We start from the raw sequence: 18,040 nt of genomic DNA, 5'->3' as shown, positions 1-18,040 counted from the left end.
AAAGCTGGACTGAGGTAATTCTACATCTCTAGGGAGTTTCTCTGTTTCTCACACCCAGTGGTCACAAACCCCAGCAGAGTCACCAGCTCAGGTGTGAATTACCCCATGGAGCTATAAAGCACCAACATGGAGAAGGAGATGCAGTCCCAGGAGGTGACACGCCATCATTCAGAGCCATGCTGTGGGTGTATGACAGCCTGGATATGTCCCAAACCTCCAGCCTGCAAATTTACCCCAGAGCAGCCTGTCCCCAACTGCAGGATTGGGTTGTGGTCAGGATATGGCTGACAGCTCCAAGTCTTCAGGAAGGCATTTGGCTTTGATCTGAGCCAGAACTAAACCCTCATCTTGTCCATCAAGATCAGTTTGGGAAGAAAAAAACAACATACTGGTTCAGTCAAAATATTTCATAGCTGTTTAATGGTCTTTATTTTATGTCTGATTGTAACAGATAATCTAATACAAGCCTCAAGCAAAGCCAAACACAGTTGTTTCATTATTAAGGACCCCATCAGCCAGCTTTGACGTGGCCAAACCCCAGTCCTTTCCCTTTTTTTGGGTTTTTTTCCTCTTTCTTTTTTTCCCATATATGAAATTTGAGGAAAACCAAAGCAACTTCGTGAATACTGCTGTTTCAGTGGACTGAAAGAAACCATCCAGGAGACAGATCTCCCGTACTGGCCATATTGTTGCTCCCAACACCAGTGCTTGGCAATCACTATCCAATGCCTTATGATAGTTTTATTGCTTCCAGGAGAAACCCCTCCTTAGAAAGGCCTCCTGGAACAGCAGATATGGGCAGGTGATGAACACTCGATTTAGCATGGGTGTGCACAGTCATGGTGGTCCCTCTGTGGGTGATGCCACTATCACCTCACCATGTGTCCAGGGCTGGGAGGAGAAGGGACCAGGACAGGGCGATCCCTGCAGAATGCTGGAAGATGGAGGGGCCCCTGAGTAGTGGGAGCGGAAATGGCCTTTGATGTGGAAGCTCTCCTTTCACAAACACAATGACTTGCAGAGAAGTTTTATAAACATGGCTATTGTTGCTCCATCCCTTTGGTGGGAACAGATGGTCCGAGTGCTCTGGTCGGCCCCCCTTCCCTCCCCTCTCTCTCTAGCCCCATTAATAAAGCCCCAGCAAGTCCAGCACCGCTAAGGTTTTCCCAAGGGGGATCAATAAATAAATGTAATAACAACAAAGGGGCCCATGCAGACGAGATTGGGTTACAAAGAGGCCTCGGCCCCCCTCCTCCTTTCCGGGTGAGAGTCACTGCATGCAGGCACTCTGGCCAGTTCAAGGAGAGGTTCCTCCATCCCCACTCTCTATGGGAAGTGGGGACAGGATCTTTCCACTGAAAGAGCCAGGCACCACCCTGCAGCCATGGATGGCAGTGTTTGACCTTGGTGGTCACCTTGGCCATGGGACATTGATGGCTTATGGCTGCCAGATCCCCACCTTTTCCAGATCCCCACTTGAGGTAGCTGTGGGAACACGTTCAGACACTGACCCTGGGTGTGCAGCAGGCAAGTGCCTTCTTCTAAGATTTCCTGGCCAAGAAGTTGCTCCAGGTCCTTTCCCAGTAGGATCCTATCCAAGACAGTGCACTTGGGAGCAGGCATCATGGCTTCACCTGGGCTCACTTTTTGCCTTCCTCTTGCCTCATGAAAGACCAGGCAATTTCCTGGACAGTTGGAAAACACTGGTGACTCTGACCTCCCCCTCTATGGTGTGGTGACGTTTAATGTAGGTTAGCTGGGATTAAAGCAGGGCAGAGCAGTTTGCAGAAAGGATTTTCCTGCAGAAACCACCAGCATGCACCAAATGCTGTCCATAAGACTGCAGGCAGGAGAGCAGCTTCTCCAGGAGCATCAGTAGGGTTTGAAAGTGGCCACAGCATCTCACCAGACTCTGGATGGTGGAGCAATCACATGGAGGCACTCCATCAAGTGGTCTCACCAGTGGGGAAGGAGGAGACTAGCTACAAAAAGATTCCCAGGAGCTCATCTACTGATGAAGGGCCCAAGGCTGGAGTAACCCCATGGGCAAGGCCCATAGAGGACCTTGGTGACATGCAGGAGGGACTGAGCAGAGGGTTTAAGCCAAGAGCCAACACTGAGCCCTGCTGACACATCCCTGTTAGCTGCCATTGTCCAACCTCCTCCCCAGCTGGTCCCTGCTGCTCGGAGGTGATGTGATGCTGGTTTTATCTGTGCAGGACTCCTGCAGCTGGGGGTCTGTAGGATGAAACGTGTTTCACACATGCACATGCACGTACTGCCGCCTCCCCTCTAAGCCACCCTGGGAATCCCTGCCTCCCCCTGACCCCTCAGTCATGAAAATATTAAAACTCTCAATATCATCTCTCACAAATGTGGACTTGAGGCCTCGTCAGTCACCAGACACGTCCCACAATCTGCACTGGCTCCAGACAGCTGCGGGGGGGGCGGTTTACTGGAGGACCAGAATGACTTCATGCTGCCTCCCACGTACCAGGGGTTACCCAAAGTGCTTGGTGCAGGGAGGGGAGCTGGGGGCCAGGAGCACACGGCCCCATCCTTGCCATGTGCCACCATGCCATGCCCTGGACCCAGCAGGGTGGGTGCTGACCTGGGGAATGATGGATGGAAAACTCTCCCAGGGTGCAGAGGCTCTCCCTATGGGTGCAAGCAAGGCAGCTGGCCTGGGCTCCAGTGCCGGAGAGGTTTATGAGGGCTGACCTCTTGCACTGAGCGCCTGGGGCAGGATATATCCCATTCTGCCTAGGAGTGCAGGTGCATGAGGCTGCCGGGGAGCGGAAAGGACTACAGATGCATGGGGGATCCGGCAAGGGGGAGATGAGGCTGGCCTCAAGCTGTGTGCTGCTTTGGGTCCATCCCAGCACAGGCAATGGTACCCTTGCCTGCTCTGGAGCTCCTTGCATTGCTCTGGAGGTGCTCTTGGTAGGGCTGCCTGCACACAGCCTGCCATGGCAAAGCTCGGGGGTGCAGGAAGACTTGCACCATGCCAGCAGATGTGCTGCAGGATGTCCAGAGGAGACCCGTGGCATTGTGGGGGTACTCACAGCATCCCCTGGGTACTCCAGGTGTTTAGGACATGAATCCATAGCTTAGTGGCTCACATTCACCCCAGTTTAAATTTTATCTAGGACTTCCTAGTTACTGTAATGAAGGCAAAAGGAGATCGATCACCTATTAGGTCCCTATTAGGCCTGATGTCTCAGCCATGGTGACTTGAAAGATGCTGTGCCAAAGGCCTCAAGAGAGGATACTGGTGATGTCCCCAGCCACGGGGACTCCTGACCTCCTGCAACATTGGGAGATGCTTGAGGCCTACACTGGGAAAGGTACCTGGCATCAACACAGCCCTCAGTTCTACAAGCACCACCCTGGGCAGTAGGTCCTGCTGGGCCTGGGACATGGGGAACATCATATGCAGGGCTGACAGCGACCTCTGCAAGAGCAAAAGGGATTACAGCTCACAGCCCACCCCCCCATTTCATGTAGCACTGATCTGAATCCTTGCCTTAGGAGCTAGACAGGGGGTTGGGAATCTTTCTCTGAGTGAATTATAATCATCTTTCAAAAAAAGAAAAAATAAAACCACAAAGCAGGTGGTTGAGCTCAAAGGTGGATAAATGCCCATCACAGAGCACCTGACTGAAGCCATGTACAAGTTTAATTTTGGACTCTTTGAAGTCAGCACATCCTTATGCTCTCTGTTGTTTTGGGGCATAAGCCCTCTATGTGTGCCTTCTACCAATGCCTGGTAGACGTGTGAAGCTATTCAGAATTTTTTTTGTGAACCTCTTGCATGAACCCAGTCCAGCTGGTTAGGCCAATGTTTGTCTCTCATCAGCAGCTCAGTAGAAGCACTCTACAATATGAATCAACCCCAAGGGTAAATGCAAAGGCTTGGTATCCCAATCACAGGCTACATCTCTCAGGCATGCCATCCCCTGCTGCATGGCTACCTTACCCTACCTGACAGGCAGCCCATTGACTAACAGATGTGCATACCCTTTAATTACAGCACAGTGAATCCACTTAGTGCTGTTTTGTTAGATATCTTGTCTTTTGGAGGAGCTCAAGTGGTACTCACTCAGCTCAGCTCAGCTCAGCCCAATCTCTGGATTTCCAGGCCCTTAATATTCACTCTGATCTGTTCATAAGTTATTCATGGAGAGTGGGAAATGCCTTACAAGAGAATTCACTCCAAACTGCGAGTGCTTCTGAGGCACCACGCAATCTGCTTGCACAGGGAAAGGAGGGGAAAGTAATGAATAAATGATTGTTTACAAATTATTTACTTGTCTCCACTAATTTCCACATTGTTTATCTGGCAGCATGCTGAAGTCAGGAACAGTTAGAGAAGACTTCATCCTGGTGTACGAGAGGATGGAAGCGGAGCAGCATGTGGGGAAGGAAGCCAATGCAGCAGAAGAGCAAGGAGCCTGCTTTGGCTGCCAAAATTGGCTATTGAGTGTGGTCTTGCTTGGTCTTCACATTCCAGAAGAAATTGCTGTGAGGGGTGTGTATTTTTGTCATAATTTCCTAGGATGGATTCGAGTCCAGGGTCATCCATGCTACTGAGGGTTGTAAAGTCCTTAAGAGGACTACTCTCTGCAGAAGATGACCAGGCCTTGCTAGGAGTTCACTGTCTATTCCCAGGGAGCTAAAACTTTGTGGGGAAAACCAGGAAAAGGTCCTTGCTGTGAACCATGCAGCAGAGTAAGACCTGTCTTAAGGCTGAGCTGTTCTGGTATCAACAGTGTAAGGTCTGTGAATGTGGGAATGATGATGATTACAGCCCATGGCACATTGCCCCAAAATGCTAATGGGAACTCTGCCTTGGGGCAAAATCACCTAGCAGATTATGGCTACCTAAGGCAGGCAGCAGAATGAGCCTTTCCCCCTACTTAAAGCTGTTTGAGGCTTCTCAGTTCTATCTCAAGCTAATTTCCCACAGTAAAGCAGAGATAGAAAGTCACAGTGAAGAGGGATGGACACCAGCAAAACTAATGTGTGTGTGGGAGTAGAAAAAGGCATTCTGACTATGGCAGGAGAGCAGGACAAGCTGGAAACTAGTCAGTCTCAGTTGGGTTGATGTGTCTTCCAGACTTCCCCAGTCTTCATTCCCCTCTTCTTGCTCAAGGGTTTGTGAATTCCCTTCTGCTGAGAGCATTCAGATCCTGAATCTTTTCACACTAGGTGCTGGAGCATCCTGGGAAATATAGCTATGGAAGGAGGCACAAGATGATTACAGAATGGAGGGGGAAATGCCTCCTGAAGCTTGAACCAGGACTGTCACCAACTGCTGGAAAGCTCAGGTGAGGGCTCAGGGCTTGGATAATGAAGTTGCTCAGTGTGTGATTAACTCACCCTGCAGGACAGTGACACACAGGACACAGAGTGATGCTGTGTATGAGGCACTGATGAGGGTCACAGAAAGGACAGGTGGCAGTCAAATTACTCAGCTACAGGCTGCTTTCATTAGCCAGCATGAAAACCTGTACAAGATGAGATTGACTCATGCCAGCAACACCCAAGAGCAACCTTGTCCCCAGCACTCAGAGCTGCCTGTGCCTTGATCATACCCTGGGGACAGACAGCAGTGTTCTAGTCCTCAGGCTGCAGGAAACTGAGCAAAGCTGCAGGTACGCCAGGGTGGGAGGGGGGATTTGGGATGTTCTCACCTGTAGCATGGAGAGAGAAAGCTGTCTGCAGACAGAGGAACATCTTTGGGACCTTGTCTCCTCCATTCCCTCCCTGGTCTCAGCTATCCCTCACTCCCTCCCACCACCCCTCAAACTCCTCCATGCCCCACCCTGCTTGGCACTGACCCTGCTCCCCACAGCCTTCCAGCTCATCACTCCCTACAAGCAGCCTGTAAATCATCCTTGTACACATATCTCCCTTGGCCTTGGGGAGAGGGAATTTATCCCCCTAGCTCAGCTGTCAGAGACCTCCAGCTGCCAGCTGGATGCTCTTAATTCATAGCAAAGGGTGAAGGGCTCCAGTGAAGGCTCCTATGCCTACTTCCCTGCCAGACCTTTGGTGCATTCTTGTGCCCTGGCCATGGAAACTTTCTAGGAAAACTGCCCAGTATGACTCAATTTCAGTGCACCTGAGGGCACATGAACCAGTCAGGAAGCAGAGAGGCAGGACATGCAGCTTGGGAGACTCAGGCATGCTCTGAGTGGTAAGTATCCACATGGTAGAGACTCTCCCAGCTCCCTGGAGAGTCCTGAAGCATCCAGACCAACAGAGAGCAGGCAGATGATTCAGGATTGCCCTAACCCTTGCCAGTCCCTTGTCAAGTCTGTCACAGAAGTATGAGCAACACGTCCAGATGCAAACACCTGGTTGTGCAGCCCCTCTCATCACTGACCCAAAGAAATTGTGCAGCTGAGAAGCCAAGAGGGAGAAACATGTGGACATGCCTCTAGGTCCCTTGCCCAGTGCATGGATCCAGCAGGGATAGGCTCACATTTGGGTGAGCTGACTGGGAGCTGGCAGCAGTTCACTCGCTCACACCAGTCTGCTGATCTCCCTCCAAAGCCCCCCCCAGAGCCTGCATCTCTGGTGTGAGATGAACACTGAGCAAATACCCCTGTTTTCCTGCCACAATTACCCTCTTTAACTTTTCAACTTATCACCTGCACCGAGGTTTATAAAATTTTAAAGCTAATGGCGTCTCTAGTAATGATACTGCAGATGTACAAGCTGCATCCTGGGATGAATAAATTATAGAAGGCCAAGTAAATTGCAATGGGAAGGACAGCAGCTGCAGGATGGAAACAGATGGCTTCACTGTGCGCCACAGCTTGGTCTCAGTGCGGGGTATGCTCCCAGGGCTGGCCCTTTCCTGGTGGCCCTGAAGAACACCTGGGCACACCTGAGGCTGCAGATCCCCGGAGCATCAGCAAATGCTGTAGCCAACAGAAGGGTCTGTGCAGCTGCTTGAGTGCTGCTGTGGGACTGGGCTACAGTGGCAGTCTGTGGGTCAGTAGTAGGAGAGTAGGAGACCTGTCTTCCTTCTGCTGCTTGCTGGGTTTTCACACAGGAGGAGCCTCCAGGAGCTGACAGGATACTTGGCAGCTTTCTTGAGGGGAGCTGGCTTGTAATGTCATTTACTGCTACATTTCTCCCAGGAAAGCCTTTTCTGCCTCTCTCCACTCCTGCACATGCACACAGACAGTTTGAAAAGCAGGGGGCTCATCCTATTCTTCTGCCCTTCAGCACGAGGCATACAGATGTATGACAAGGATGCACGTGGGGTTGTGCACCAGGTGCATGTTTGTGTCCTGTTGGTGTGACCGAAGGTACAACCACAGATCAGTGCTTGGACTCCTTCACACCGAGGGGCAGCACCGCCCTAGCTGAAGTCCAACAGTACCACATTTCCTGAGCTGTGGTTCATTCCAGCAAAGCTGCTAGCACTCTTGTCACATTCAGCAGGGTGGCAGGAGAAGGCTGTCTCTGTCATAGACAAGTGTCACTACAGGACACGAGAAAGCAAGACGCAAGCCGCTGCTACTGTAAAGGTAAAAAAAAGCAAGTTTATTTTCTGACTCCAGCATTTATAGTTTTCCAAATGTGACAGCAGATTGGAGGGTGAAAGTGCCACCTCTCCAACAACACTGGATAAACTACCAGTCCATCAAATTTCTCTGCCTCTATGAAGGAATGCAAAATCAATAAGTTATTTACAGAAAGTGTGTGAGAAATTTTGCTACAAGAATGTAAACTCAGAAGGCTTTAGAAAATCTTAAAAAATCAGGGTGACAAAGGACAGGTTAACCAAGCAGCTGTGATTTCCAGCTCAATTAAACTCTCGTACCCCCTGGCTGCCTCAGTGTTTGCCTTCCCCTGTGCCCAGGTTCACATCCCAAACTCTTTCTGAGACAGTTGACTCCTGTCAGGGCATGTTCAGGACTTCTCAAAAGCTGCTGCAATCATGGCTTCAGATATTAAAAAGCCTGGCCTGACCCTCACTACAGCACTGGGGTCTCAGCCACGTGTCTGCTGTCCCCTCTGATTTGTTGCTGGAAAAGCTCAGCCCTAGCGACATTAAAGGGATGCAAAGTAAGACACAGGTGGCAGAGGAGGCAGGGGCATACACAGAGGCAGTCCCTAAGTCACTCTGTTCCCTGCTTCTCCTTATGAGAATAAGGTGCTCTGGCCAAAGGCATACACTGTGGAGCCTGCCTCTGTCATGGGGTCCCCAGTAAGGCTGATTAAAGTGGGGATTTTGGTCCCAGAACTGTCAATGCCACCAGAGGTTCTCTGACAAGAATACAGATCTTCAGTATGCAATGAGCCAGCATGGCTCCATCTCTGAGGGATTCACTGTTCATGCATACCCACACTCTACACACATGGGGTCCAACCAGCCTCATCCCTCCTGCATGGTGGCCGTTCCGCAATACTCCATCCCACTCCTTGCAGGTGTCCCTGGTACAGATCGGGAACGTGCAAGAGGAATTCACCCTCCTCTGGTCCTGATGCAGGAGTGACAGGAATGCCAGAGGACCACACTGCCATCCTAAAGGGCCTTGACAGGCTGGAGATAGGGGCCAACAGCAACTTTATGGCATTCAGCAAGGAGAAGTGCAAAGTCCTACACCTGGGGAGCAGCAATGGACACTGCACTGATGTGCTGATAGATGCTGGGGGCCACTCAGATGGAAAGAGCTGGAGATCCTGGTGGCACCAAGCTGAATATTAGCCAGTGGTGTGCTCTTTCTGAAAAAGACTTATTCTGGGTTGGATTACAGAAAGTGCTGGCAGCAGGTCAAGGGAGAAGGTCCCTGTGCTCTGCACAGCAGTGGTGAGGAAACAGCTGGAGCCCTGTATTCAGTTCTGGAATCTAGTAGAAGGGAGATATAGACATAATGTAGAGCCTAACAAAGGGCCACAAGATGATGAAGGGATTGGATCATCTCTCCCAATGATGAAAAGTTCGGAGAGACTTGTCCAGTGACAGGACAAGAAGCAGTGGGCACAAACCAGAATATGGGACACGTTCTTTTATTGTCCAAGTGACCAGCCACAGGAGCAGATTGACCAAGGAGACTGTGGATTACCATCTTTGGACACATTCTAAGACTCCTGGATGTGGTTCTTGCCAACCAGCTCTAGCAGGCCCTGCTTAAACAAAGTTTAGCTCTGGAGGTCCCTGAAAACTTCTGCAATTCTGGGATTCTGTGAACAACTTTGCAGACATTACAATTTTTGCATTACATTACAAATTCTACCTGCATTACGACTTTTGCACTGTTTTTTTGTGTGCCTGCAGGTTGGAGGCTGAAGGGCTAATTCTCAGTTACCCAGCCAGGAGAACTTGGGCAATTCTGGAGATACAGCCAAGCCTTAGCAGAAGGGAGAATACTTTCTCAAAGCCTGTTTACATCCATGGGCTAAACAAGCTCAGCAAGAGCAAAACCTGGCACCAGCACTGGTGGTGTTCACTCCTTTGTCAGCAGCCCCTAATACCACTAAGTTCAGGGTCCTCAGAGCATCCCCAGAGCAGAGCTGGGAGGGGACAGGGCAGCCTTTCTCTTTGTCTGGAGAAAGTTTTACTGCACTGGGTAACACTGTCTAACTCCACTTTCTTTCATGGATTCATTGCCTCGTTCCAGAGCTATTGAGCAGGCGAATGTGTCCAAAAGCATATGGATCTGCTAAGCTGCTCTTTCTTGCACATTATCTCATACAGTTTGGGTGCAATAAAACTTCCAGGCAGAACAAATCTTCAAGTTTGTGCTGTGCCTTATTTTTAGCTGTGAAGTACGTCTGTTTTAGTGCTCCTAATCCCTAGCTTGGTAGTAATTTATGGAGCAAGCTCTTGGCTCGCTTGGGCCAGAAGATTTGTGGTAAAACTTTTATAAGTTGCAGAGATAAATCCCATGGACTCTTGCAGTCTCGGGGGACTCTCTTCCAGAAGTATGTTTTCCTGAATGCTCCCTCAACATGGGAATATGTTCAAGGGAGAAAGCATCAGATGGCTGTGAATAAACTATCCTGGGTGTCATCATGATCTGCAAATCACCTGGAAGTGGAAATCAGGGGAGGCCATGGATTCCCCAGTCACAGACACTCAGCCAGAATTTTAAGAATACCTGCCCAGCAGTAGCTGTTTGTCCCACATTTAGGTTCTCTGAACAGCGTCTGGCAAACCCTAGGGATGAGCAATGTTATCTGTCAGCCTGAGACAAGAGTGGTAGCTCTGGCTTTAATTCATGTGATCAACCACTTGTATGTACATCACCTTGGAGCTTTTAGCATGGACAACACTGTGGCTTAAGAACAGGGGCAGTAGCAAATGCCTATTTCTCTACTGCCTTGCACTCCCTCAGGGGAGGGGTTTGCAGGATGGAGCAGTACTTTATGCTTCAGTGGAGTAGGGGGATGAAGAAAGTCAAGGACTTTTTCATCAGAAGGGAAAAGGGATCAAGACATGGGACCCCAAAGCAGCCCAGTGGAAACATGGACCCATAGTTCTGCTACCAGCTTACTCATCCATAGGCTATGTGTAGCACCAGACCTGGTTTTATAGAAGTCCAGATGTTTTCTGGAGCTGGCAGCTGTGAGAGATGTCCATGAACCCAACAGCTGGGGCAGGAGCTGCTGTGTAATGGCCATGGCATATCACAGCATGGAGGATGCTGATTCGCCATCTGCATGCCATGCTGCGAAGGGCTGGTATTTGCTTTGCAGATGTTCTTAGATTCACACACAACCATATCCTCAAATACTTCACATTCCTAAGAGCACTCTTGCTGAAGAGAGGGAATATTTCCAGAAAACATAAAGGAGGGAAGGTCAAATCCAGAGAGAAGCTGTTGCAATCCCACACAACTTTATAACCCAAACAGGTACCAAGGTTAGCTGCAGCTGATGGGCAGATGATCTCCTTGTGTGCTGGCTCCTCCAAAAAAGGAACAGCCTTCTCTGTACTTGGCATAAGGATCATGGAATCATAGAGTGGTTCGGGTTGGAAGGGACCTTAAAGATCACATTGTTTCAATCCCACTACCATAGGCAAGGACATCTTCCACTAGAGCAGGTTACTCAAAGTCCTGTCCCACCTGGTCTTGAACACTTACAAGGATGGAGCATCCACAATCATCCCAGATCTTGACAACCATCTGGTGCTCTCGCCTTCTGTTATAATGGGAAGAAGGGGTATTTCTCAAAAGTTTCTCAGTAATTGAATCAGGGTTGAAGATATCCAGTGACCAAATTTAGTGCCTCTGTTTGGTGTTCTTTGGCAAATATGGATACCAGAGTCAGTCCCATCACAATCTGTTGGAATCTGATCAGTCTAGGATGATCAGGAGTTGGTCCTGAGAGGCATCCTCACACAGTCCTCCTTGCAGAAATACAGTTAGTCCAGTTCCGGTGTCCATCAGGGATATTTTCGTGGGAGAAAATTCACCCAGACAACATCTGGAGCTCAGAAACATGGAAAAACCCCCTGTGCTTTCCTGTCTCTAATGAACAGTGTCTGCAACAAGGAATACCTGACAGATTATCAGCCATATCCTGCACAAACTTTTACCTTCTCAGCCTCCTGAGACTGCTGCTGATCCCAAAAGCTTGCTGCTCCCTCTGCAGTTCACAGCACACACATCTTCTGCCCTGTCATCCCCCCTGCCAGCCCCAGCCTCTTTCCCCATCCCTTGTAGGAGTAAACTTGGTCTCTGTCACACTGGAGATGCTTCTGTCATTGTGGGCATCCTCTCCTTCCTCCACAGAGCTCTGAGGGAGCACTGTGCTGAGCAGATCCACCCTCCCAGAACCCACAAGGTTTTTGCCAGCATGAAACTGGCAAAAACTTCAGTCCCTGTCCCCATTGTCATGCAGAGACATGGCCTCTTGATGTACAGGGGAAATTCTGAGTGATCAGAGCTCCCCATGCAGATCCCAAAAAGCTGACTTTGTTTTCTCATGTCTTTTCCCATTTTCAACCTGATTTCCCCAGTGGATGAGCAGGATTGACATAGCCTGAGGCAGATGACATACACCTGGAGCAATGTGCGCCCAGCCAGGATGGTCACTGCATCTCACCCACCACGGAGAAAGGAGATAAAACTTTTCCTGACGCAGCAGCAGCTTGCAGCAGCTCCACTTAATCTGAGCAAGCCCTGGCCAGCTGTGGGGAGGGAGCACGGGGCAAGGTCCTAGAGAACCTGTGCAGAGAATCGCTGGCAAGCAGGTGTGCAGGCTCGGGTCTGCTCCTGCTCCTGCTCTCGGCGGTCTGTGCTGCCCTCGCACGGCTGCTCTGGGAGCGCTGCAAGGATCCTCCAAATGAGCAAACGCACCCAACAGACCCAGGCTGCGCTGCTCGGCTACCACCCTGCTGTGAGATGTCTGCAGGGACCCTCGCCTCGGTGACACTCCCTGGCAGCTACAGCAGGTGCTCTGCCCTGGGGCAGCTCATGCAGCCCCTCATTGAGGGACGGACACATCCCAAAAGGAGAGATGTTCCACCTCTCCCACATCACCCTCTCATCCTGATTCCAAGAAAGACTCCCAGACCAGCTTCCAGCAATGACCTGTATTCCAGGGACTTACTTGAGACAGTGGCTTTTGACATATTGCATAAGTCCCTCTTTTCTGATCACAGACTTCTTTGTCTGCCCTACTGCTCCCCCTCTTCCCTGTGTACAGCCCTGCAATGCTGCTCTTGCCACTGCAAGTGGCACCCTCTGTTCCACAGGTGTCATTTCTCATTGTCAGCAGGTGTGAACCCATTGATACACAGGGAAATATCAGATTTTCCCGGTGTCTCACCTAAATCCCCAGCCTACAGCATCTCCCCCTGGTGCAGGGGTGGCTGTTGCTCCTTTTCTTGTATGGGTGGTCTGTTCTCCATTTAGACCTGTCCTTGCTCAAGGGATGCTTGCTGTTAAATATTAAAGTCATCTTTTTTCCTGGTGCCTCTAACTTCAATACCCTCATCTTCTCATAACTCTGTGCCATAGAGGCAGAAGTTATGCTGTTACCCTCAGCTGTTATGCTCCTTCTCTCCCAGGTGTCCCACTCTGGTTGGAGCCACATGGAGCAGCAACAGCAGCTTGAAACAAAATGGTCGAACTGGATGCTTTTCTCTTTCTCAAGATTGGAAAGCTGTTGCCTGAAGGAACTTCTTGGAGGATATACCAGCAAAATTAAAATTCCTGAATGAGGATGGGGTGTGACTTAGCCCCTCTCAGGAAATCTGTCTCACAGACACCCCCTGTGCTGCCTACCTGTCCCTGAACCTCATCATGTTCCTATTCTGTCTAGGACAAGAATTATACATGACAGAGTCCACACAGAACTGCTGCCCTTTCCATCATGCTTTTCCTGATTTTTCATTTCCAAAACTTTGGCTTTTCAGAGGTTTTTTTTTGGGTTTTTTTTGTTTTTTTTTTTTTTTTTGTTGTTTTTTTGTTGTTTTTTTTTTTTTCAGAATAAAAAACTCCTAACAGATGTCCCCAAAGCTCTGACTGTTTCAAGGTTCCACTGCACCCCTGAGCAGTATTGGGCCCCTGACCACCATGGAACCAGGAGAACTGGAACATGGAGGGGACACATACCTGTCACCTTCTGCAGAACAAGCCATCGCTACATCACTGGTTAAAGGGTGCTTGGCTTATAAAAAAGAGGGAAATTTCACAAAGGCTGATAGTAATAGGATAAGGGAGAATGATTTTAAACTAAAATACAGATTTATATTAGATGTTAGAAAGAAATCTTTTTACTATGATGGTGGTGAGGCACTGGAACAGGTTGCCCAGTGAAATTGTGGATGTCCTGCCCTTGGAAGCATTCAAGCCCAGGCTGGATGAGCTTTGAACCCCTGGCCTAGTGAAAGGTGACCTTGCCAGGGCAGGGGGCTGTTGCAATAAAGTCATCTTTAAACTCCCTTTCACCCCAAACCATTCTGTGATTCTACAAGATCCCTGGCATTAGGTAACCCAGTGCTTTTTGTGATCAAGTATAAGGAACAGCATTTGGGCCTTTTGAAGCCTGATGCTGTCCTCTCCCCTGCCGTGACTTTCTCAGCAGTAAAAGTGGGGTCACACAACGCCCAGGGAAGCTCCAGTTTGATGGGTCTGAGCTGCTGGGTATTAATGGTCCCGTGGGCCAGGTAAAGGGGGCTGCGAGCCGCAGGTGTGCCGCACGCCGGGAGCCCAGAGGAGGCGGATGATGCTCGGGAAGCGAAGCTCAGCCCCGCTCGGCAGCCGGGAGAGGGCAGCCGCAGCCCGAGCAGCGCGGCCGGGAAGAACGCCCGCGCTCGGCCTCGCCGGGGACTGCCCTCTCCCCCCGCAGCCCAGCCCAGCCGTGGTCCAGCCACGGCTGATCCCGCCGGGATGTGCACACACCAGCCCCGTGCCCGTCCCCGAGGTAAGCCGCCTCCTTCAGCAAAACCGCTACACGTTCATGGAGCAGGGGATGCTACAGGGCAGAGGGTGTTCATCACCGAGTTTTCAGTCTCCCCCCATCGTATGCCTATTTCCCAACTCTGTTCCATGCCACAGCATCACCCCCATTCCAAAGGCGTGGATCTGGACTTGCAGAGGGCTTGTGGAGGGCAAAATGGGACTTTTCCTATGAAACATAGACATCCCTTGCGAGCCACAAACCAGGAGCAGCCTCCAGGGGCAGGTGCTGAAGGGGAGACCCCCATCCTGCACAGATTCACAGACGTCAGCAGATACCAAGAATGGCTGCATCAGCAAGATTAGCAGCATCTCAGCTCCGCTGAGATTTGCTGGAGAGATGAAGAGCTATTCTACCATGAGACTGAGGAACAGGAATGTGACTGGTATACCCTTGGCTCTGAACAACAAAATCTCAGCCTGCACACAGCCACTAAGGGCTTTGGGAAGCAGCCAAGCTTGCCCATGGGCAGGATCTCCTTGTGCAGTGTCCAGGAGGTGGCTCCATGGGCAGCATCCAGATGCTGAGGGCTGGCACCAGGGTGATGCTGCACAGAGCCAGGAGAGAAATCCACCCTCCAGAACATTCCTGTATTTCCTTTGTAAATAAATTCTCATGTTCCATGTCTCTGGGTTGGTTAGCTGGTTTTTGCTTGCTATCTCTCACCCTGTAAATTTAATGCCTTCAAAAAGTCATACTCAAATATTGCCATGGTCCTTCAGTGAATATCAGCCTCAACTTTATTTTGGTAAAAAACACAGAAATTAAGGATGCCTAAATACAACAAAACTAATATCAAGCTCTTAGAATCCTCCTTAAAAGGCAAATGTCTCTCTCACCTTCATAGCTTTAACTCTCTGTGGCTCAAAACACTGTGTCTATGATTTCAGACCAAGTGTTGAGTCTTGTTTAGCAGGCCACAGCACACAGCTCTCTGTTCTGGGAGAAGGCTGCCAAGTTGTCCATGGTTTCAGGAGCTGGCTCGCTTTCCCCTGTTTATCAGCTCACTAGCACTTTCTCCCTTTAATAGCAATGCAATCCAGCAAGCCATGTGACCCTGTGGGGATCAGCAGCCCTCTGAGGGCTGGGAGGTTTTGTTTCATGTTCCCAGGTTGCTGGCTGGTGGTTTTGGAGTGCACTCCCTAAGTGCCAGCCCAGCCCTTGCTGCTGCCAGTCAGGCCCTGGCAGGAGGGCAGTCCCTGTAAACAGCCATGTGTGAAAGTCACCTCCCTCTGCTTCACTCCTCAGCTGGGAGTTCACCCGTGTCTCTCAGCATGCAGTGCTTCACATGGTGCCTCCCAGCTGCTTGCACTGCCCAGTGGTGCACAGTGGGAGCAGCCGGGATGGCTCAAGTCCCCAGACAGACATCTGTCCCAACCCCCATGGAGGGATTCCTAGTCCTCAGCAGCCTCCACCCTTAAAGCAGCTAGAGTCATCACTGTGGTGTCCTCTCTAGGGAGAGGATCTGTCACAGCAGCAGGGATGGAACAGGCTGTGTGAAGCTGATGGCCACAGGCAACAAAAAACTGAGTTCCGAAGACTGATCCCAGGCTCTGCACACTGCAGTGGCAGCTGGGCAGTGTTCCCCACACCTCCTTTCAGGGCGAGATGGATGAAAATCCCTGGAGCAGCAGCAGTGCAGATCTAGGGCAGTGCTCACTACTGTTTTGCAGAGCAGAAGTGAAGAGCCAGAGAAGATGTAACCAGACATCCAGCTGTTAGCACAGATAATGATTGTGATGTGACATTGGTTTGGGCATCTATCAGCAATTTTTCCTAGCACAGTGTGGCTGGACACATCTGGGAAAACCCACCCTACTCTCAGACAGGATGATCTTTGCATAGCACCAAGCATCCTGCCACCTCACTCCAGGACAGGATTGCTCCCAGCTCCAGGATAGCAGTGTGAATCAGAGCACAGCAGGGCTGGTAGAGGAGGAACTGTGCTGCAGCGCTTGGGGTTTTTGCTACCTTAATTTCACGGTGTGGGCAGCCCAAGCTGTGACCATAATAAATAAAGTGACAGCCAGGGAGCAGAGCTCTCTGGTTTCCTGTACACCTCAGGCTGGCCAGGGTAAACACACAACAAGCCTGCACTTCAGACAGGGCCATGCCCACAGCACGTCAGCCAGAGCCTGGACACATGCCAAGCCAGCCAGAGCAAAGCCACTGAGCAGGAGGCTTCACAGGGCAAGTCCCACACAAGGCAAATAGGCTGGTGCTGAAGGGCACAGCCCTATTGCCCCAAGATGCCCTGCATCCAGCAGGCACCTGCACCTCTGGGACGATCACCTGTGTCTCTGGGATGTCAGGGACAGCCACTGGGGCTGGTTTCCAGGGCATGTGTGCGCCCCATCCTTGCCCAGGCTGCAGGGCTGTAGAGCATCCTCAGACAGGCAGTTCTGAAATGGGTACTGAGAAAGGCTTCACAGCATCAGCCAGGCCTGCTCATGAGGAGACACGCCCTGTGGCAGTCCCCTCTGCACAGAAACCATGAGAGGACACCACAGATTTCAGATGTACCCATCTCCAGTCCCCATAGTCCTCTTCCATCTGTCCATCTGCTCCCCTCACATCATACAGGCAGGACTCCAGCAAGTGCTAACTCAGCCAGCACAGCTGAGGACCAGAGTTCCCATCTCTCGGCACATCATCATGATAGGCACTTGCACATCAGCATGACACATCTCACTCCAAGTCTGGCCCAGCTCCAGATCTCAAGCTCATGATCCCAAACCTCTCAATCTCTTCACCTAGCCTAGCATATGGGAGCAGTTCATGGATGTGACTGCTTCTGGGAAAGATGTCAGGACATTTTTGAGCACATAGCAGCAAGTCAGGCAAAGCTGCAGACAGGGCGGGAGGGACAACACAGCTCTTGTGGCCCAGTTCAGTTCCTCCTGTGTGGGCTTGTGGTAGTGTAATTCAACCTCTAGACTTCTGCTTACATGTTCAAGCCTTGATCTGCCTAGACAAGAGCTGTCAGCTTCCTCTCTGCTCGAGAGTAAAGGGAAAGGGACCCTGTGGTCCCTAAATTCAGTCCTTTTGGGCCGCTGAGAGGGAGACCAGCTGTTGGACAGGATGCTGCAGACAGCCTGAACATGTCCTTTTGCCATCACAGAAAGGAGAAACTAGGAGGTGTGTGGAGCTCATGATGCTCATCTGAGCCTGAGGATGGAGCAGAGGAAGAGCTGCAATGTCAGAGCTGCCCTGTGCCAGGGACATCCCGCCCCAAGGACCCCCAGGTGCAGGCAGCCCCATTAAGTGCCCTGCTCATCCAGCAGACCCCACATCACTGTCAAACCTTCTCCTTCTTCACCTAACATTGCAGCTCTCCAGCTCTGCTCAGAGCTTGTGGCCCACCACAGTCCAGATCCCCACTACATCCCTCCTCCCAGCACACCACTGACAGTGCCAGCTCCACACCCCCCCACACCCCCCCGCACAGACATCCCTCCAAATCAGGTTCTGTTCTCAGATTCCCACCCCCAAGGGTTGTCCCAGCCCTGCAGAGCTGAGTGTTTCCCCAGGTGCTGGACTCGTCTCAGCTCTCCAGCACTGCAGCGGCGGAGAAAGCAGTGTGTGGCTCCCGGCCAGCAGTGGC

This window comes from Lonchura striata, chromosome Z (genome assembly GCF_046129695.1).
Source record: "Lonchura striata isolate bLonStr1 chromosome Z, bLonStr1.mat, whole genome shotgun sequence".
In the NCBI taxonomy this organism is placed as follows: domain Eukaryota; kingdom Metazoa; phylum Chordata; class Aves; order Passeriformes; family Estrildidae; genus Lonchura; species Lonchura striata.
The sequence above is the reverse complement of the archived record's forward strand: the minus strand, read 5'-3'. Positions refer to the sequence as shown.